The following is a 22,623-nucleotide window of genomic DNA, read 5'->3' on the forward strand; positions in this document are numbered from 1 at the left end:
TTTGCCAGGTCCTGATTATGAACTTATAGTCAATGATAGCAACTCTTTCTCAAATACCAGTGTGCAGATAGTCTAGAGAATTCTGTGATGATGGTCTTATATCTTTGATATCTTTTTTTTTTAAATTGTACCTTAGATGAAGGTTTATAGAACAAACTAGCTTCTCATTAAACAATTTGTACACGTATTGTTTTGTGACATTGATCGTGTGAACCCCACTATATGGCAGCACTCTCCCTTTCTCAGCCTTGGGTTTGATAACTTTGAAATCTTTGATACTTCCTCCCAGCACTTTTGATACCTTTCATGTGCTTGGGGAAATCCTTCCCTATGAATCATGTCCCGGAGTAGAAGCCAAAAACTTGTTCCCCCAGCCTTTTTGCATCTATGACACAGGCATATGACCCAGGCTCTGTCAAACAAATGCTCACAAGTCAGACTTCAAATTGGAAATTAGTGACAAGAAATAGGTACGATGGGATCTATTCTGGGAATGATGGTGGCTGATACATTCAGTTTACATGGGCAGCCCCTGCAGAGGTCCTAATATAGGATCTGGTACCCAGGTGGTGGTTAGCAAAATAGATTTTGGCTAGTGTTCCCGGTGATGGCAGCAGTACTGAGTCCACTGGGCTGGTGCTATGGAGTTTCAGTACTGTTCCTACCTCATAGCCTGGTTCTCTGGCTAACTGGGAGTTTCCTTGAGTCCCTTCAATAAATCTATTTTTTCTTAGAGTGCCTTTCTGTTGTTTAGGAGCCCTGGCAGTACAGTGGTTAAAGTACTCAGCTGCTAACCAAAAAAGTTCGGAGGTTCAAAGCCACCAGCCTCTCAGCGGGAGAAAGCTGTGGCAGTCTGCTTCCGTAAAGATTTACAGCCCTGGAAACCCCATGGGGCAGTTCTTCTCTGTCCTATAGGGTCACTGAGTCAGAATCTACTCACTAGCAATGGGTTTGGTTTTGCTTCTGTTGTTTGCATTAAGAACCCTATGTCAAAACCCAGAGCTTGAAAGTAAGGGTCAGGGAGATTTACTGCCCATGTTTGAGAAGCATTAGATCTATGAGCTTCCTTCCAACTCTAAATTCTTGTGCTAATTAGTGGCCACAAATGACCTGAAGATGCAAGCGCTGCATATTTCAAAACCCTGTTTTTGATATTTTTATTTGCAAAATTGTTCCAGTTATATAAGCTTACTTTATTCTCTGAATTTAAGGTAAGGCAAACCAATGATTCAGTTATATTCTTCTGCAAGCCTCTTATTGACTTTCCTTAACTCGAAGAGCAGGATCTTATACAAAGATGCTACCTTCCCCGTAGAATTCAGAGCTATCCAGGCTTCCAGATACATCACTGAAAAGGAATACATTCATTTTCCTGGACAACTCCTCTCTCACTAAGACCCCTCTTGTCAGTAAAGCTAAACAAGTCTTTAATTTTTAATCACAACCCTAACATGAATACATTCTTAAAGGACTTTGTGGTTTCTGCTTAAAAAAATATATTTCTTTCATTCAATAAATAAAATATGTAATCAGCCTTTATGGGAATTATAGTGCTGCATCTGAGAAAGGGTTTTTTAAGATTTAAGTGGTTCTTAACATTTGTACAAAAGTACACCCTGTCTATCCAGTACTTGTGCCAGGCTGATCTTGAAAGGGTTATTAAAAATGTATCTACTTCTCAGCCCTGGTGGCACAGTGGTTAAGAGCTTGGCTGCTAACCAAAAGATCAGCAGTTTGAATCCACCAGCCACTCCTTGTAAACCCTATGGGGTAGTTCTGCTTCGTCCTGTGGGGTTGCTATGAATCCGAATCAACTCAACAGCAATGGGTCTGGGTTTTTTTTGTGTGCGTGTGTCTTAAATGGCTTTCTGTTTTCCGCCTCTCTGGCTCTCTCTCCACTCTGGGTTGAAGTTCCAAACCTTTAATAAATCCTGGCAACTTTATTTCCTACAAGTTACTCTCGTATTTATAACTGAATTAGTTTTCTTTTTTCCTTGATATGTCAGTTGGGCATAGTGCTTTCATGATGACTACTAACAAAGGAAACCCCTCTATCAATATCCAGGGAGGTAAAAATGGTGAATGACTTCTGGAAATATTTCACTTGTTGTTTACCTTAATAGCAATTACTCATAATTACAAATAGGAGAGAAATATGCTACCCCATTTTTCTTATTAAAAGCTTTATCTTCGTGATACCAGTATGTACTCCTAAGAGCAGCTTACATTGAATATCAATTGAAAAGCAGATTTCTGACTCAAAATATACTTCCATGCGATGTAATCAAGAGGCTTATGCATGTTTTGGCATGGCCTTTGGAAGGGAGTTTTCAGAGATCTCCTGTTTAGTTCATATTTTGTCAATAATTTTGAGTGACAAATATTTGGTCACTTGAGTGTTATCTACTATGGACATTCTTTTTGCCTTTGTTTTTAGAGACAGAATACTTTGAATGGAAAATGCCCATTCTGGAATATGTTCCCTGGTTGTTCATTTTTACCCTTTGATCTTAAGATGTGATGCACATTTTTTAATTATACATTGCTCAAAAATTAAGGCTTGGGGATGTACATTTGTTGTCTCAGGGAAATTTTGAGAAAATTGAAAATAACTCTTCAAAATAACTTTTATAGCTAGATGCTAAGTAAATCCTGGTTCATTATACTATTCTGTTTACTTAGTATGGTTTGATGTTTTTATAATATAAAGTTAAAAAGAAAACATCATATATCAAATTAATATAACTCATGTCTTAGGCAAATTCACTAGGCTTCCCTGAGCTCCAGTTTCCTAATTTGTCAAATAGGAACAAATACCCCATTTAAAGGATTAGGTGTCAGGAGATGAATGCCCTAGTGTTCTGGTATGGACTCTATTCTAAAATACCATTCACATGTTGAGTATTAATTATTAAAAAGATGTTGTGCAAGTGATTGACCTAAATGGAACTGGACAGAAATTTGCATGACGGTTGTTGTTTCAGAATCATGTATTGTCTTAGTTTTCTAGGGCTGCCATAACAATATGCCAGAAAGTTTTAAAGAACAGAAGTTTATTGTCTCAGAGTTCTTGAGGCTAGAAGTCCAAATCAGGGTATCGGCTGTGTTGATTCTTCCTCATAGTTCTGAGAGAAGAGCTGTTCCATGCCTCTCTACTAGCTTCCGGTGACTGCCAGCAATCCTTGGTCTTTGCTGCTTGTCGATGTCTTTGCACATGGTGCTTCCCACCTGTGAGTGCCTCTGTGTCCTTGTCTGTTCTCTTCTTTATAAGACACCAGTCACATAGGATTAGGACCCATAACATGATTAATATATATTTTAAGTATATTTTATGGAAGAATGTTATTTTAGTGTACATTGCCTTAATTCCTGAGCTTTCCCCAAAGATTTTAGAATGTATATATATATATATATATGTATTTTTTTTTTGCAGTTTCTCTAGTAGAAATATGTGTTAATTATTATGTTTCTGTTATTCCTGGAATATACTTTTACATATGTACACTTAGTTCCACGTTATTTGAGACTTTAATATTTGAAGTTGTTTTCAAGAGATTCTAAAAGGTAAAAGATATTACATATTTCAGCGAGGTCTCTTGATCCTATTTGAAAAATAATTCTCATCATAACAGGACCTTAGCACTAGAATTAATAAAGAGAATGAATTCAAAAGATGGACATGGCAAAGATATAATAGTATGTGTTGATTGACCAAATATGGGGGGCATCAAAGAAAGAAAAAAAAAATGAGAGAGACATTAAACTGAGCATCAGGAAATATGGAATTCATTCTCAGTAAGTTTGCAAGTTCTGCTCCTCTGTAGAGTGGAATAACAACAAGAACAAAAATTATAAAGACTAAAATTAAGGGAAGGGCACCACAGCATGTAGATTGCTAAGAGCCCTGGAGAGTGTGATTCATGAAGAAATATGGACATCACTTTTTGTACAGTCATTTAGAGGTAAGAAAAGGGAACCAGTATTTCTAAGTTTTTGTTAAAAAAATACACATTGATCGCATGTTTAAAGCAATCAATGTGTATTTTTTAACACAAACAGAAATATCAGTTTATTTTTGAATAGTTAAATGGCATAATAGGAAGGATATGCTAAATGAACAATAAAAGACAGTACTATGCGTCTAGTTAGTGTAAAAGTCTTATAGGGTTGTTTAAAGTGGAAGAATGGCAAAAAAAAATGTGTATCTACTTAAAAGCTTTTTAGATTAAATCTTTTACAAATGTATTTATTTGTCAAACTTTTCATCTAGGTTGAGTCCTTTCCTTTGACTATGAATCTGCAGATTATAGTTCTACAACGACTTTCTTACATAAAGAATACCCGTTACAGATCACCCCAGTGTTTCCTTCTTCAAATTGGAGGGAGAACTTAGGAACGTGTATACAGCAATGGTAGTATGAATTCCTTCTAAATTTTAATGATTTCCTCTCAATCTTTTATAAATGTCTTGCTCTTACATAATATGACTGGGAAAGTGAACACCTGACCAGGTTGTGATTTAATTAGAAAGGGGAAATGAGCAATACATGCTTGTTAGGCAACCAACAATTTTGTTATAGTAAGCATACAACAGATAGGCAGAAATAGAACTGCTCAAACAGATATAGGGGCTTTGGAGCAAAGTCTAGTAGCTATGAGTATTCAATTAGCTATATTGTTATTGTTAGTTGCCGAAGAATCTATTCTGACTCATAGCGACCCCATGTGAAAAAGTAGAAATGCCTCGTAGAGCTTTCTTGACTGTAATCTTTATTGAAGCAGACAGCCAGGTCTTTCTCTTGAGGGGCCTTTGGCTGGTTAGAAACACCAACTTTTCAATTAGTAGCTAAGCATTTAAACGTTGCACCACCAGGGTCCTAGGCGCACTAGTTAGTGTTGTTTACGCCTTAATGGAATGTCAGTTAATCTTGGTGACTGGTAAGCTGGTACGTTGCTATGAGTCAGACTTGGCTCAATGACAATGGGTTTTTAATGGGTAAGCTAGTTAAGTGGGAGTCTGTTTTGAGAACCTCTACCCTTCATATTGTTCTTTAAAAGTGTTAAGAAAAGCTCACATAAGATTCCAGGAGAAAAGATTTACAGAGAAAATTATATTTGGGCCAGCGTTGAAAGATAAGACAGTGGAAGGATTTGTGATAAGAAGGTGAGTGCCTGTTTGTTAGAGAGGATTAAGAAATGCTTAATTCTTTGCTGTTGTATCATAGACGAAAAGATGAGCAAGGAGAAATTTCTTGCATTGATTTCAGGGAGTGAGAGAGCATTTTTGTGACCACTGGGTTATCTAATCCTGTAACTGTTCTTGGGTGGTCTTTCCCGGGTGGTCATTTTCATCTTACGTAAACATGGTAAGTCAGGGGCTGACTGCAAATATGACATTCTTGGATAGTTTAGAACTGTGCTTATTGAATGCTATCATGAGAGCACACACATGCGTACACACTTACACATGTGGGGGGTGTATAGAGTTTAAGATGAGGCTCTTTAAACAGATATACCCTGCAAAATACAACAAATCAGAAAAAAAAGTATTATAAAAACAGAATTTTATTTTCATGAATTATGAATTTTATGCCAAAACTCTGAGCAATAGATATAAATATCTGCCTTCTTTAAAACCTCAAAGTATGTACTACTTTATGCTCTGCCAAGAACATACTCTTTGCTTACTATGTTTGGTTTTGAAAAATTGTCTTCCTTATTGTTTTCATGACCAGTTTGTGATGCTAACTGTAGCCCTGACAGTTGTACCTCTTCCTCTTCACTCAGTTATGGATGACTGTTTTCCTACATCATTAGCATCACACCACTCTCCTAAGCTGTTTGTGTTGTCTGCCAGTTGCCCTCGCTGTCACAGCAGAACTTCGAAAAGTGATTTTTAAGATCCTTTCACTTTACAGACCTCAAATCCCTCCAAGAAGCTTTGCTACCTAAAGGAACAAGAGGCAGGATAGAATGATGCCAGGGAAGCCAACAGAAGAGAGAATTTAAAAAGGAATAGTCACCATGGTCAAATGCTGCAAGAGATTAAGTAAAGTAATGATTAAATATAATCGTTTCGATTTTAGGGTTTGTTTGGAGGCCGCTGTTGCCCACTGAGTATAGTTTTAGTTGCATTATGGAGGTAAATGACATAATTTCAACAGTATGCAGTAAGTGAGGAAATACAAATATTGTGACCACTCTTTCAAGAAGGCTAGTTGTGAGTGGAATGGGAAAGGGTGGAGATAAGATTTTACTTAAAGGATATGTGAAAGTATTTATAAAGAAGTCAGTAAAGAAGGAGGGGTAGGAGTTACAGAAGAGAGGAGATAAGTGATGTATCTGCCATTTGCTCTTCCTGGAACAGCTTTCCTCCTCATCCTTTCAATCCCTTATTATTAATAATATTACTTAATAAGGGCCTGATTGAATGTGTCACTCTGCTTAATATTATATGGAGAGAACTATGAGGCATTATTCTTGCCGTTTGTATTATAGTCTAAAGACAGCAAAAAAATGTGAATGGGAATTATTCTTTAGCAGAGTTTAATGTGGCCTATTTTTTTAAGAGTCATTATTTAATATACCTATCTGGATGAATCTCAAGCTTTCTTGTAATCTTGATAACAAAAACAGAAGTAACCTCTGTCTTAGAGGCCCTGGTTCTGGTAGTGTTTTATCAGGGTTCTATTGATACAACTTGATCCAAGGTGGAGTGAAAGCCATGTAATGATTGTGCTATACTGGGATGGTTGGCTTGAACTCAAAAAGAGCTTTCAAAGACTGTCAGTTAATACCACCAAATTCTTATCTAGTAGTCATTTACTGGCTGCTAGACTCAAGTGTACACAAAATTTTAATGAGAGCTAATAACAGAGTCTGAAAAACAAACAAATAAGAACAGATTCATAATCCATAGTGAGTATTTGTTAAATCATAGTATTAAAGAATGTTTTACACTTGTGGAGTACATTGTTTTTTATAGCATAGAAAGCACAATCATAGGCATTATTGCTTTTGATTCACAACCTCACTGATCCATAGGCAGAGGAGATATTGGTATTGTGTCATCACAGGAAGGGAAATTGGGGCTCAGAAAATTTAGTAGCAGTTGCTGACATATTCAAGGCTTGCTATGCACCAAGCACTCCATTGAGAAATTTATAGTTTCTTATTTTATCTTTACCACTGCCCTATGCTATAGAGATTTTGTGGTTGAGAAAACTGAGAAGAGGTTAATTAACGTATCCAAATGTACATGACTGGCATGGAACAGAGACATTTCTCAAACCCAGACGAACTGACGCAAGGACACTTTGAGCTCTTACAAGTAATGCTATACTGCCTCTTTTGACTCTTCCCCCATGAGTTCTCTTTCTTCTCCTTCTGTGGTACCTACAGCTTTCTCTTCTATTAAAATGCCAGAAACAATGCATTATATAATGTAGTTATCCAAATATTCTCAAAAAAGTCAGTGGACTAACTTAATATGTACTTAATTTTAATTAGCATGTGTGTAATTTCAGTGTCCAGTCAGTGACCAGTTCCTTTCATAGAATTTTTTGTTTTGTTTTTATTTGGAGAATTAGCAGACATTATCTACTGAAATGAATTTTGGAACTTGTTGTCAACTGGAGCCATTTAATTTATCATCCAAACTGGGATATTTTTGAGAGTAAAAAGAGAGCTAACTAGATAGGTGTGATTGTTAAGGTTATGTGTCAACTTGGCTGGACCATGATTCTCAGTGATTTGGCAATTATGGTATAGTTTGGCAGTCTTATGATGATGTGATCACTTCCATGTTGAGATTTGATATAATATGCTTACCTCCATGATAGGATCTGCTGTGAGTAGCCATTCAGCTGAAAGGCAGTTTCCTTGGGGGTGTGGCCTGCATCCAGTATATAAGTGGACTTTCTGCCAAGACTCATGAGCTTTTGTAGCTCTGGATCCTGCAGCTGTCCCCTGTTTGTCTGATCTCTGGTTTTTGGGACTTGAGCTAGCAGCTTACCTGCCATCTCATCTGCTGATCTTGGGATTCTTCGATCTTCACAGCCTGTAAGCAAGAGCCCTGCTGTCTGACCTACCGATCTTGGGTTCTACAGCCCTTGTGGCTGAGTGAATCAGGAGAAGCCTTTATCTTGACCCACAGACTTGGCACCTTCCAGCCTCTAGAATCGCATGAGCCATTTCCTTGATATGAATGTTTCTATATATATTTATACATTTTACTGGCTTTGCTTCTCTAGTGAACCTACAACAGGGTTCCAGGACAACTGATACAAACTCAGATTATCCCTGGCAAGCAGGGATGTATGCCCACCACACCCGACAGGGTGAGGGTAGGTAAGAGAAATTCAGCTAGTAGAAGAAGCAAGCTGCTTGACTCAACTTCACAGAAAAATGATTTCTTCTCCCTGAGATTGGAATGTAGTAGGCATGAAGTAAATATTGGTTAAATAAATGGAGAAATGAATACATGAAGTATATACAGGAATTCTCACATTAAATGACTGAAGGGGACCATAATATGACTCTATCTGTCATACTTTGCTCCTGGAGTACAATTACTCTTAGGTGTACAAATTGGTGTGACAGGGTTACATGATGCTAACTTAGAAAAGCACCAGTTGTATATTGCGGATTAGAACTCATTCATGTAAATTTTTAACATAAATATATGCTTTTGTTTTTCATACTTACCGTGAACATTTTTGGCTATGACCTCTAGAAGTTTTGAAGTAAGAGCTCACACTCTTCTGCTGTAAGATACACTTCAATGAAGAATTTAAAACATTACTTTAGGATATGGGTTGGGTAAATTATATGCTATTTGAGATTCTAGGGATATGCTTAAGCCCATCACTCTCCATAGTGGCTCTTGATGTGCAGCATGGTGTAAAAAACAAAGAGTTTGGAGTCAGAAGGCTTATGTTTTAAGTCCCAGCTCTGACGTTCATGGCTTTGGGACCTTCAGCAATTCATGACCTCTTCTAATATTTTTAGGTGGCCGAATCAGTCATTTTAACCCTCCCCTCCCTTTTATTGTGTAATAATCAGCATTTCACCAAATTGTACTTTTTGTCCTTCAAAAGTTCTTCTCTTCACCCTTCTTTCATAATCATTTTTTTATTTTATATCTGTCTCACTAAAAAAAAAATTTCTAATTAGCCTTCTTTAAAAAAAAAAAAAAAAGCCTCTCTAAAACTATGTTCCATTATTTGGAGTATATTTTAATAATTAAAAAAAAAAAAAAGCGTTGCCATCGAGTTGATTCTGATTCATAGCAACCCAATAAGACAGAGTAGAACTGCCCCATAGGGTTTCCAAGGGGCGACGGGTGGATTCAAACTGCAAACATTTTTAGTTAGCAGACGTAGCGTGCCATAGCTCTTAACCACTGCACCACTAAAAAAAAAAAAAAAAAATTAAACAGAACTTTCAAAAAAATTACCTTCCACTAGGACCTTGCCCATGCCAGTCCCTACCTAGAATACATTCACCTTTACTCACCTGCATTGCGAAATCGCATCCACCCTTTAAAGGAATGGGGTGTGTTCTGTTTTTATCACAGTCTTGTTATTTACCTTAGTAATAAGTAACAGTTTTGTTCTCCCAATCCCCATTGCATTTATATTCAGTACCACATTTTTTCTTGGAGTCATTTCAAACATGTTGAGACATGGCTTCTCTGTGAAATTGAGTCTGTGAGCAGAGTTTTTTTTTTTTTTAATAAACTTTTACAATTTCCTGCTACATTACTGGAAATAATGTTGCATTCAATAAATACTTACTGACAACTTTATCAACAAAACGAAGATGGCTTGCTCCTAGGTTCACGCACTGAGCTACTGAAAATATGGACTGAAACAGATGCTCAAATTTTATTCATTATTTTAAAACTCTGTTACAATGAAATATTACTAAAATTATATCGTAAAACTCAAATTGCCACAATTTGTTAAGAAAAAGAAATAAAAGGCATCGAGATTGTAAAGGAAGAAGTGCAAGTATCTTTATTTGTAGATAACAAGATCTTATATGTAGAATATTCAGTGAAAACAACCAAAAACTTGTGAGAATTCATAAACCAAGCTTAGCCAAATAAATATACAAAAACCAATTGTATTTCTACACATTAGCAGTGAACAGTATGAATATTAGATTAAGGAAACAATTCCATTTATTCCAGAAGAACAGAATAAGTAAGAATAAATTTAACAAAAGAAGTACAAGACATGTACACCAAAAATTACTAGACATTGTTGAAAGAAGATATAAGTAAATGGAAAGATGCTACATACTCATGGATTAAAATAGTTAATTTTGTTAAGATGACGACATACACTAAATTGACCTACAGATTTACCTCTATTCCTATCAAAACCTTAGCTGCTTTTTTTTTTTTTTCTTAATAGAAATTGACAAACTGATTCTAACGTTCTTATGGAAGTGCGGGGAACCAGAATAGCCACGACGATATTGGAAATATGATCGAAGCTGGAGTACTCACACGTTCCAATTTTAAACTTCCTGCAGAGACAAAAAAGTCAAGACAGTGCGGTGCTGGCATAAGGCCTGACATATAAATCAATTGAAAAGAATCGAGAGTCCACAAATAAGCCTTTACAATTACAGGTAATTGATATTCTATAAGGGTGCCAAGAAAAATCAGTGGGGAAAGAATCCTTTTCCTGCAAATAAAAGGTGTTGTTACAATAGGATATCCACATGCAGAAGAATGGAGTTGGGCCCCCTACCTCAGATTATATTCAAAATTTCATTCAAAATGGATTATAGTTCTTAACAGTTAAATTATAAATCTCTTAGAAGAAAACAGAATCTTCATGACCCTGGGTTAGGCAATGGTTTCTTGGATATATCACCAAAAGCAAAAGTGGTAAATACAAGTTCATAAATTAGTTCTCATCATAATTAAAAATGTTTGGCTTCACAGGACAGCATCAAGAAAGTGCAAAGACAACCCACAGAATGACAGAAATTTTTAGCAAGCCATACGTTTGGAAATAGACCTGTATCCAGAATAAAAAAGCTTTTAGCACTCAGCGATAAAAAAAAAGAAATGAAAAAAAACAAATAACCCAGTTAAAAACTAGGCAAAGGATCTGAACAGACATAAAGAGAAGATATATATATATAGAGAGAGAGAGAGAGAGTCTATGAAAAAATGATGAACAGCATTAGCTGGCAAAATGTAATTCAAAACCACAATGAGATACCACCACAAAGCCACTAAGATGGCTAAAATAAAAAAAGACAGACATTAATAAGTGTTGACAAGGATGAGGAGAAATGAAATCCTTATACATTGCTGGCGGGACTGTAAAACAGTACAACTACTTGACAATTCCTCAAAATACTAAACATAGTGTTATCATAAAAAAAAAAAAGTGTTATCATACAACCCAGTAATTTCACACCTAGATATATACTGAAGAGAAATTAAAACGTATGTTCACAAAATAACTTGTACACAAATATTCATAGCAGCATTATTCATAATAGCCAAAAAATAGAAACAACTGAAATGTGTGTTAACTGATGAATGGATAAACAGAATACAGTACATACACGCACTGGGGTGTTATTTGGCAATAAAAAGGTATGAAGTACTGATACATGCTCCAATACGTGATGAACCTTGAGAACATTATGCTATGTGAAAAGAAAAAAAAAATCATAAAAGGCCATATGTTTTGATGTTCTGTTTATGTGAAATGTCAAGAATAGGTAAGTCTTACCCAAAATAAATAAAATAAAATAAAAAGAATAGATAAATCTATAGACACAGAACGTATGTCAGTGATTGGCAGGAGCTGGAGGAAGAGGGCATGAGGAATGACTGCTGATGGTTGCAGAGTTCCTTATTTGGAATGATGAAAATGTCCTAAAATTAAATTGTGGTGATTTCACAACTCTGTGAATACAGAATTGCATTTTATAGGATGAAGTTTATGGTGTGAATTATATCTCAATAAAGCTATTTTTTTTTAAAATATGTAGTTTCAAAGACTGAAGTATACATCATCTTACTCTTAAAAAATCTTACTCTAATAGTTCATTCAAACATAAATTTGTAGAATTAAAAAAAAGCATTCACAGGAATGAACATCACATGAATAAGGAAATAATAAAATAAGAAAAATGTCTATAATTAAAGGAGTTTTGACAGACAACCTTTCCCACAACCTCTCACCCCAAAAATGGAATAGAAAGCTGATATAAAAGGCTAATGGACCAAAGCAAGATAGGCAAGTACCTCATTAAAAACAAACAAACGAAAAAGAATACAATAAAACACATCGTTTAAAAATTAATTAGTGAAACATTCCTTCCACTTTGTATGAGAAAATGCCAAACATATTAAAAATAGATCTTAATTTTATATTCTTGTTTACATGTATATATTTTTTTCTTTTTCCTTCCTTCCTTTCTTCTTTCTTTCTTTCTGTACCTCCTTCCTTTCTTCCCTTCTCCTTCCCTCCTTCCTTCCTTGTTCTTTTTTGTTTGTTTCAAAATAGTTAAGCGAACTTGATTTTTCAAAAGTGGCCCTATGTTTTGTTTTTTGTTTCCCTCAAGCTGGTTAGCTAACCAAGGAGGCTTTTCATTTCAGAACAACTCTCAGACACTGGACAGTGTTTTTTGTAAAGCATTAACGTGGTCCATTACTATAGCAGGACCAGGTGAGCAGTACTGGGGAATTCCTTAATACTGCCTAATACCCATTGTCTCTGGCTCTTTTACTATAATAATGGTACTGTTGTAACTGTATGTGACCATTGATTTGTAAATTATTTATAATATGTAAATCAGAAGCTACTTGAATATCTTTCAAGTCTTTTAACTCATTTTGTTTACTAATAAGTCTGTGTGTGTGTGTTTGTAAAGTTCTAGCAAATAAAAATCACTTATTGGGCTTTTATTTCATAAATGACTCCAGGAGAAATGCAGGCATATATTAAATCCTGCAGCTTTGGGGACTGGAATAAAGTGCGAGCTCATTATCATCCTGACTTAGGATGGTAATGGACCTAATTTTTAAACATGTTGTTGCTGTGTGCCATGGAGTCAATTCTGTTTCATAGCGGCCCTATACGACAGAGTAGAACTGGAACATAGGGTTTCCTAGGCTGTCATCTTTACAGAAGCAGGTCACCAGGCCTTTTCTCCCCTTAAGCCATTGGGTGGATTTGAACAGCTGACCTTTTGGTTAGCAGCCAAGTGCTTAACCATTGAGCAACCAGGGCTCCTTTTTTAAACGTAGATATATATTTTGTCTAAACATAGATATATATTTTAAACATAGATATACTAAATAAGAATTTTAGTCCATATCTGAATGTTCAGATTCATGTCAACAATAAAGCACTTCAAGAAGATAAAATATTTTTTAAGGAAAAAGGCATTGTTCTGGAAAATCTCAATATAGTGTTTGCCATAATTATAAGAGCTTCTAAAATGGTATTGCTTACTTTAAGATATTCGTTAAGCCTGTCCATTAAATAACGAAAAAAAAAAAAAAAAAAAAACTGCTGTGGAGTCAATTTCTGACTCATAGTGACCCTATAGGACAGAGTAGAGCTGCCCCATAGAATTTCCAAGGAGTGTCTGGTGGATTCAAAATGCCGACCTTTTGGTTAGCAGCTGTAGCACTTAACCACTTCACCACCAGTGTCTCCATGCATTAAATAGTAACTGGAAAATTTTATTTTCCATTTAAAATAAATTAAAACACAATAAAATTACTTTAATAAATATACATATCACTAATGAATCTTGGTCTCTTTAATTTTTCTGATTATATGATTAACATATAATAAATATAAATTTATGCATCACTGTATATTATATGATTGGAACAAAGTTTCTGACCCTATGATGATACTTCGGGTCATGGACAGAATGATTCTGAATATGGAGAAAGGTCTTTTTCATTTATCAAAATTCAAAGGCATTGTTGTAGCCTTACATTTTGTTAAATTTTATTGATCAGGATTCTCCTACTGTTAAGCAGGCGACGTAGCCCACTTAGTAATGTCAACCGAGAAGATGCGCTAATGTAGATCCTAGGTTAGAAATAGACATTTGATCAGTGTGTATGTTGGAAAGGTTTGGGGGATCATTTTGGTGGCAGATCACACTGCTGGGTTGTATTTAATGTCACTGAGTTGAAATCGACTTGACAGCAATGGGTTTGGTTTTTGGTGCTATGAAGTACCAAACAAAAGAATAAACAAACTTGGCACCAATAAGAATTTCGTTCTGTGTAATCTTTCCTTTTAGATGTGGCTCAGTATAAATATTTATTGGTGACAATTGTAGCATTGTGAAAATTACAGAAGAGGGAAGAACAAGGAAATACAAATATTTAAGGAAATGTCCTTAAAGCAAAATATAAGAACAAAAACAACTTGTGTCCATCAATACGTGAATGGTAAACAAATTGTACATCCAATGGAGTGTTACTCAGCCATAAGGAGATGTGAAGTTCTGATACAGGCCACTACATGAATGAGCCTTGAAAACATTATGCTAAGTGAAATAAGCCAGACACAAAAGGACAAATATTATGTGATTCCACATGTATGATCTGTATAGAATAGACAAATGCATAGAGAGAAAGTAGATTAGTGGGAAGCAGAAGTGGAGAGTTACTGTTTAAGGAGTACTGCGTTTCTGTTTGGAAGGATGAAAACCTTTTGGAAATAGTGGTGATGGTTGCACAACATGTGAATGTAATTAATGTCGCTGAATTGTACACTTAAATATGGTTATTCTTTCAACCGTTAAATTTCACATAACCTACAACTTTATATACAATAGTTAATATGTATTGAGCTCTTTTCACATGTTTTGAGAAGTTAAGCTAGTTATCAAAGATCACAGGGCTGGTAGACGGCAGAGCCAATAATAGAATCCGGAGGGTTTGGCTTTAGAGTCTGCACTCTTAATCGCTGTATTATGTACTGTTGCAGTTGTTTTTGCTCCTTTTAGTGAGGACAAAGGGGTAGGGCAGTGGTAAATATAAGCATATTAATAAGAAAGTGTAGTAAATGTCTTCAAAATAGCACATTTCTGGTGAGTAACTTATTCACCATATAATTCTCTTTCTGAAAATTTCTCTTTGTTTTTCTACCTCATAGGTAAACACAAGGAAGAAGGAACTTCAATTAGATCCTTCTTTACCAATTTACCTCTAGGTGATTTTGTAAAATTTCAGCCAGTCAATTAGGCCTCAACTTTATTCCCATTAAATGTTGACCTGGTGGCACAATTAAGTGCTCCACTGCTAACTGAAAGTTTGGCAGTTCAAGAACAACTAAATTGCTTCACAGGAGAAAGACCTGGCTATCTGCTGCTGCAAAGATTACAGCATAGAAAACCCTATGGGGCAGTTCTACTATTTCACATGGGGTCACTATGAGTTGACATCGACTCGACGACACCTAACAACAGCATTTCCATTAAGGCTGTTCCTTATTCTATCAGCCCCACATAAGTCACATTACAAATTTTATTCCTCTATGAATAAAGTAAGAAAAAACTAATGACAAACCATCAACACTTTTAGCGTTCCATAGGGAAAAAAAAAAAGTCTTTTACGGAGGGTTTGCCCAGTGCAATACACCATTTGTTTTCTTGACTATTCCTACCATGAGCATTGCTTGTGGATCCAAGTAAAATGAAATGCTTGACTACTTCAGTGTATATTCCATTTGTCATGATATGGCTTATTGGTACAGTTGTGAGGATATTTGTTTTCTTTACGATGAGGTGTAATCCATATTGAAGGCTGTACTCTTTATCAGTAAGTTCTTGTAGTCCTCTTCGCTTTCAGCAAAGTTTTGTCATCTGCTTATCGAAGGTTGTTTATGAGCCTTCCTCCAGTCCTACTGCTGTGTTCTTCTTCATATCGTTCAATTTCTTGGATTATTTGCTCAGCATACAGGTTGAATAAGTATAGTGAAAGGATACAACCCTCAGGCACACTTTTCCTTATTTTAAACCATGCAAATCTGATGCGAAAGACCTCTTTAAAGTGTTAAAAAGCAAAGATGTGCTTTGAGGGCTAAGGTGCATCTGACCAAAGCTATGGTATTTTCAATCACCTCATGTGCTTGAGAAAGCTGGACAATGAATAAGGAAGACTGAAGAAGAATTGATGTGTTTGAACTATGGCGTTGGTGAAGAATATTGAATATACCATGGACTGCCAGAAGAACAAACAAACCTGTCTTGGAAGAAGTACAGCCAGAATGCTCCTTAGAAGGGAGGATTCTGAGACTTCATCTCACGTACTTTGGACATGTTGTCAGGAGGGACCAGTTCCTGGAGAAGGACATCATGCTTGGAATAGCAGCGGGTCAGTAAAAAAAAGGAAGACCATCAATGAGATGTATTGACACAGTGGGTGCAATGATGGGCTCAAGCATAGTAATGATTGTAAGGATGGTGCAAACCAGGCAGTGTTTCATTCTATTGTACATAGTGTACCAACTCGATGGTACCTCACATTAACAACAGGGGAAAAAAAAAAAAAAAACTAAAAAAAGGTTTAGGATTAATAGTCTAGATTTTTTTAATTATTGGGAAAAAGATTGAATAATTTCTTATTTATTATGGTGCCAAGCAGAGTCACTTCATATAGAAGGAAGATAATGAATGTATATAAAATACATAGAATTCAAAATTAAAGTGACATAAATTTGCCTAATTGCCTATTAAGCCATTTTCTGCTGAATACTATATTTAGAAATAATGAATATTAGTTAATAATTTTTGGGCTGATTGAAAAAATATAGAAATGATACTTTTATCTTCAGCAATAGTTACAGGATACTAAAAATAAAAGGTCAGCTCCAGAAGACAAACTAAAATATTATAATGAAATTTTCAAAGACCTAGGGTTAGAAAACCAAAAGAGAAGAATAGGTTTGGCATTTCTCAAGCTGAAAGAACTGAAAAAAAAATTCAAACCTTGAGTTGCAATAATGAAGGATTCTACAGCAAAATATTGGACGATGCATGCAGCATCAAAAGAAGATGGAAAGAATACACAGAGTCAGTGTAGCAAAAAGAGTTCAAGCTGCACTGAAGGCATTGGTGAAAAACAAGGATCCAGGAATTGATGGAATACCAATTGTGATGTTTCAACAAATGGATGCAATGCTGGAGGCACTCAATTGTCTATGTCAAGAAATTTGGAAGACAGCTACCTAGCCAACCAACTGGAAGAAATTTTGTGCCCATATTTGTGCCCATTCCAAAGAAAGCTGATCCAACAGAATGCAGAAATTATCCAACAATATCATTAATACCATATGCAAATAAAATTTTGCTGAAGATAATTAAAAATTGGTTGTAGCAGTACAGCCAAATTCAGAAGAGGACCTGGAACAAGGGATATCATTGCTGATGTCAGATGGATTTTGGCTGAATGCAGAGAATACCAGAATGATGTTTACTTGTGTCTTATTGACTATGCAAAGGCATTCGAGTGTGTAGATAATAACAAGTTATGGATAAGATTGCAAAGAATGGGAATTCTAGAGCACTTAATTGTGCTCATGCGGAACCTGTAGACAGACCAAGAGGCAGCCGTTCGAACAGAACAAGGGGATACTGCGTGGCTTAAAATCAGGAAAGGTGTGTGTCAGGGTTGTATCCTTTCACCATACTTATTCAAACTGTATGCTGAGCAAATCTGAGACTTTTGACTATGTGAAGATGAATGTGGCGTCAGGATTGGAGAAAGACCCATTAACTACCTGTAATATGCAGAAGACACAACTTTGCTTACTCAAAGTGAAGAGGACTTGAAGCACTTACTGATGAAGATCAAAGACTACAGCCTTCAGTATGGATTACAATTTAAACATAAAGAAAACAGAAATCCTCACAACTGTACCAATAAGCAACTTCATGATAAATGGAGAAAAGATTGAAGTTGTCAAGGATTTCATTTTACTTGGATCCATAATCAACACCCATGGAAAGCAGCAGTCAAGAAATCAAAAGATGTGTTACATTGGGTAAATCTGCTACAAAAGACCCTTCAAAGTGTTAAAAGCAAAGATATCACTTCGAGAGCTTAGGTGCTCCTGATCCAAGCCATAGTAGTTTCAATCACCACATATGTATGAGAAAGCTAGACAGTTGAGGTAAACTGAAGAATTGAAGCATTTGAATTATGGTGTTGATGAAGAATATTGCATATATCATGGACTGTCAGAAAAACAAACAAATCTGTCTTGGAAGAAGTACAGCCAGAATGCTCCCTAGAAACAAGCAAGGGTGGCAAGACTTTGTCTCATGTACTTTTGAGCATGTTGTCAGGAGAGACCAGTCCCTAGAGAAGTATATCTTGTTAAAATAGAGGGTCAGGGAAAAAGAGTAAGACCCTCAATGAGATGGGTTAATACAGTGGCTGCTACAGTGAGCTCAAACATAACGATTGCGAGGATGGCACAGGACCAGGCAGTGTTTTGCGTTCTGTTGTACATAGTGTCTCCATGAGTCAGAACCAAGTCAATGGCACCTACCAACAACAACAACACCAAACCATAATCTTGGGAAAAAAGTTATAAAATAGTAAATGAATAAATGAATGAATGAGTCATTCAGTCAATCAATGAAAGACTTGCATATGTGAGCTATGGCTGTTTTTCTGATATTGTTTGTATTTCTTTTAAAATTCTGATAAATATAAAAAGACTAATTTTTCAGTAGACCTATAAATGATGTCAGAGTAGAATTTGCACTGTGTAATATGTTTTTTAGGATTGCCTAATTATCGAACAGTGTTTCATGTGAAAAAATTCAGGAAAGATAAAACTTATTCCAATTATCAATTGCTTTTAAGACTATTGATTTTCATATCCGTTAATTTAATTAAAAGCAGAACAGTAGACCTTCATTTCTAATAAGAAAATGTTAAATAACTGTCACATTAAAGAATAAATAATCAGTCCAGCATCTTAATTGCTTAATGGGTAATGGATTCAATTATTTTGGTTTTGCTTCTAGAGCCATTTCACTTGGGAAGAGAACCAATAATTTCATTTGATTTTTACAATGGTGACATAATTATAATAAGGGCTTTAAGAATTATTGAAAGCCTTATCTATTATAATCTTTACAGATAAATTTAGTATTGTAAGTTAGATTTGAATAACAAAAAAATTTATAAAATCATCAGATATATGTTTCAAAACATACATAAGCTGAAAATGCTCCACCCTGGTCTCATTTCCTTATTTTTTTTCAACATTAATTGACTTTTTACAGGTATGTATTGAGTTACAGTTATGCATCGGCATTGCACTAAGTCCTAGCGATATAAAAAAAAAATTGTGAGCAAAACAAATGTAGTCACTGCTAATGAATTAGGTTCCAGAGTGATACATGCTATGAAGGAGAAATACATGGTGCTATGATCATGTTTAATAGTCCTTAAAATGAGAACAAAACACTGAAATAAGCTATTATCTACTAACTCAAATAGCCAGCTTTTGAAATGGATTTCTCCTCTAGCAGGACATTGATCGCATAGCTTATTGTTATGCTTGCTTCATACTTATACAATCCACACAATCAAAGCCCTTAATCAGGTTGTGATCAAATTAATCTCATGGAACTGTTGTATCATTTTATTATTTCAAATAAAAGTGGTGGCCTAATAGTGACAAACATAAAGACAGGATGAATTGTATTCAAAGTTATTGTTCATTTACTATTAACTTTTACTTCCCTGAAGAAAAGGGAGGTGATAGGCCTAAAATCACTGATTGTTTCTATTTCTTGTCATAGTTTTAGAAGGAAAAGACTTTGATTTTGCATATGACATTGACAGCACTGTAGGGTTTAGAAAACTTAACTCAATTTGAAATGTTCCTTACACACTGGTCAACTGTAGGAATTGTGCAAGATGAAACACCACAGACATTATCCAAGAGAGGAAAGAATCAGCATATGTAAATGAAGTAGGAAAAAGGTCAGAGACTAGTCAAATACAGAGGCTTTTAGAGCTTATTTTATGATTGTTCAAAATTTTATGGCTATGACTGCTTTAAAAAATATCTTGATTATCAAGACTTGTTGACATTTGTGTAAGGAGAATGCGAATTCAGAGTTGAAGAATTTTATTTCCCCATTGCCAGTATTCTCTCCTGTCTCTTGATCTACAGTTCTTTTTGATTGACACCCTGTAGTTAGTCCCTCGCTGGTGGTTTACTTTGATGATTCTATCTAGGTCATTCTCAGATTATCTGGTTATGATCTTATAAACAGTGTCACTCATGACAAGAAAGACTATATTCTAACCACACTAGGCTTCACTTACGCTCTGAACTGCTAATCATTTCCAAACAGAAAGATCTTCAGTCACAACCCAAAATATCTGAATCAACTTACCATTGCTTTTAAAGAATCTCTATTTACTACCATAGACGACTCCATATTTTGTTTTGATGCCAGTTTTTGAGCTATTACAATTTCCTCCACTGTCTGAAAACTGCTAAAAGCATTCCAAGGTTTTCATCACTTTTTTCTGGCATTAGATCTTAGATGCATCAAATCATGATGGCAGTACAAGCTGTTTCCACCTGTGAAACTTTTATTCTGATTTCTTAAGAGGAGGAATCAAATTAGTTATTAACATTTAAATAAGTCAGTATTGAATCTTTTTTTTTTTTTTTTTGTTAGGTCAGGGTGTGCACAGTGTTTGATCTCTGTACTCAAGACGGTGCTGTCATCTGACAAGATGCTAGAGGAGATTAAGTAGAAACCATTTGGCTACTATTTTTGGAAGGATAGCTAGGCATGTTCAGCTGCTATTCATAAGGTTTTCACTGGCTAATGCTTTGCAGAAGTAGACTGCCGAGTCCTTCCTACTCGTCTTAGTCTGGAAGTTCAGCAGAAACCTGTCCTCCATGGGTGACCCTGCTGGTATCTGAATACCGGTGGCATAGCTTCCAGCATCACAGCAACACACAAACCCCCACAATACCACAAACTAACAGACACTTGAAAACCTTATGAATAGCAGCGGAACACTGTCTGATATAGTGCTGGAAGATGAGCCCCCCAGGTTGGCAGGCTCTCAAAAGATGACTGGGGAAGAGCTGCCTCCTCAAAGTAGAGTCGACCTTAATGACGTAGATAGAGTAAAGCTTTTGGGACCTTCATTTGCTGATGTGGCACGTCTCAAAATGAGAAGGGACAGTTGCAAACATCCATTAATAATTAGAACCTAGAATGTGCAAAGTATGAATCTAGGAAAATTGGAAATCATCGAAAATGAAATGGAACACATAAACATCAACATCCTAGGCATTAGTGAGCTGAAATGGACTGGTATTGGCCATTTTGTTTCAGACAATCAGATAGTCTACTATGCTGGGAATGACAACATGAAGTGGAATGGTGTTGCATTCATCGTCAAAAAGAATGTTTCAAGATCTATCCTGAAGTACAATGCTGTCCGTGATAGGACAATATCCATATGCCTACAAGGAAGACCAGTTAATACAACTATTATTGAAATTTACACACCAACCACTAGGACCAAAGATGAAGAAATAGAAGATTTTTATCAGCTGCTGCAGTCTGAAATTGATCAAACGTTCAGTCGAGATGCATTGATAATTACTGGCGATTGGAATACAAAAGTTGGAAACAAAGAAGAAGGATCAGTAGTAGGAAAATATGGCCTTGGTGATAGAAACAATGCCAGAGATCGAATGATAGAATTTTGCAAGACCAATGACTTCTTCATTGCAAATACCTTCTTTCACCAACATAAACGGCAACTATACACATGGACCTCAACAGATGGAACACACAGAAATCAAACTGTCTACATCTGTGAAAAGAGACAATGGAAAAGCTCAATATCATCAGTCGGAACAAGACCAGGGGCTGACTGTGGAACAGAACATCAATTGCTCCTATGCAAGTTCAAGCTGAAACTGAAGAAAATCAGAGCAAGTCCACAAGAGCCAAAATAAGACTTTTAGTATATCCCACCTGAATTTAGAGACCATCTCAAGAATAGATTTGATGCATTGAACACTAGTGACCGAAGACCAGACAAGTTATGGAATGACATCAAGGACATCATCCATGAAGAAAGCAAAAGGTCACTGAAAAGACAGTGAAGAAAGAAAAGACCAAGATGAATGTCAGAGGAGACTCTGAAACTTGCTCTTGAGTGTCGAGCAGCTAAAGCAAAAGGAAGAACTGATGAAGTAAAAGAACTGAACAGAAGATTTCAAAGAGCCTCTCGAGAAGACAAAGTATTATAATGACACGTGCAAAGAGTTGGAGATGGAAAACCAAAAGGGAAGAACACGCTCGATGTTTCTCAAGCTGAAAGAACTGAAGAAAATATTCAAGCCTCAAGTTGCACTAGTGAAGGATTCCATGGGGAAAATATTAAACAATGCAGGAAGCACCAAAAGAAGATGGAAAGAATACACAGAGTAATGATACCAAAAAGAATTAGTTGATATTCAACCATTTCAAGAGGTGGCATATAATCAGAAACCAATGGTACTGAAGGAAGAAGTCCAAGCTGCTCTGAAGGCATTGGCGAAAAAC

General features: G+C 35.9%; 1 protein-coding gene across 14 annotated transcripts in view; it reads left to right on the forward strand.

Annotated features, from left to right (window-relative positions):
• The window catches only part of GULP1 (GULP PTB domain containing engulfment adaptor 1), a 319,288-nt gene that overhangs the window by 60,034 nt on the left and 236,631 nt on the right, over positions 1-22,623 (forward strand). For 4 of the 14 annotated variants that reach the window (XM_049887635.1, XM_049887646.1, XM_049887650.1 and 1 more), the window contains exons 1-2: positions 3,482-8,061; positions 10,422-10,641. The exons of 3 other annotated variants lie outside the window; for them this stretch is intronic. The gene's annotated coding sequence lies outside the window, so the exon portion shown is untranslated. Of the gene's footprint in view, positions 1-3,481; positions 8,062-10,421; positions 10,642-22,623 lie in introns of those variants that run through there. 7 more of the 14 variants (XM_049887639.1, XM_049887637.1, XM_049887643.1 and 4 more) reach the window with 4 other exon arrangements.

This window comes from Elephas maximus, chromosome 6 (genome assembly GCF_024166365.1).
Source record: "Elephas maximus indicus isolate mEleMax1 chromosome 6, mEleMax1 primary haplotype, whole genome shotgun sequence".
In the NCBI taxonomy this organism is placed as follows: domain Eukaryota; kingdom Metazoa; phylum Chordata; class Mammalia; order Proboscidea; family Elephantidae; genus Elephas; species Elephas maximus.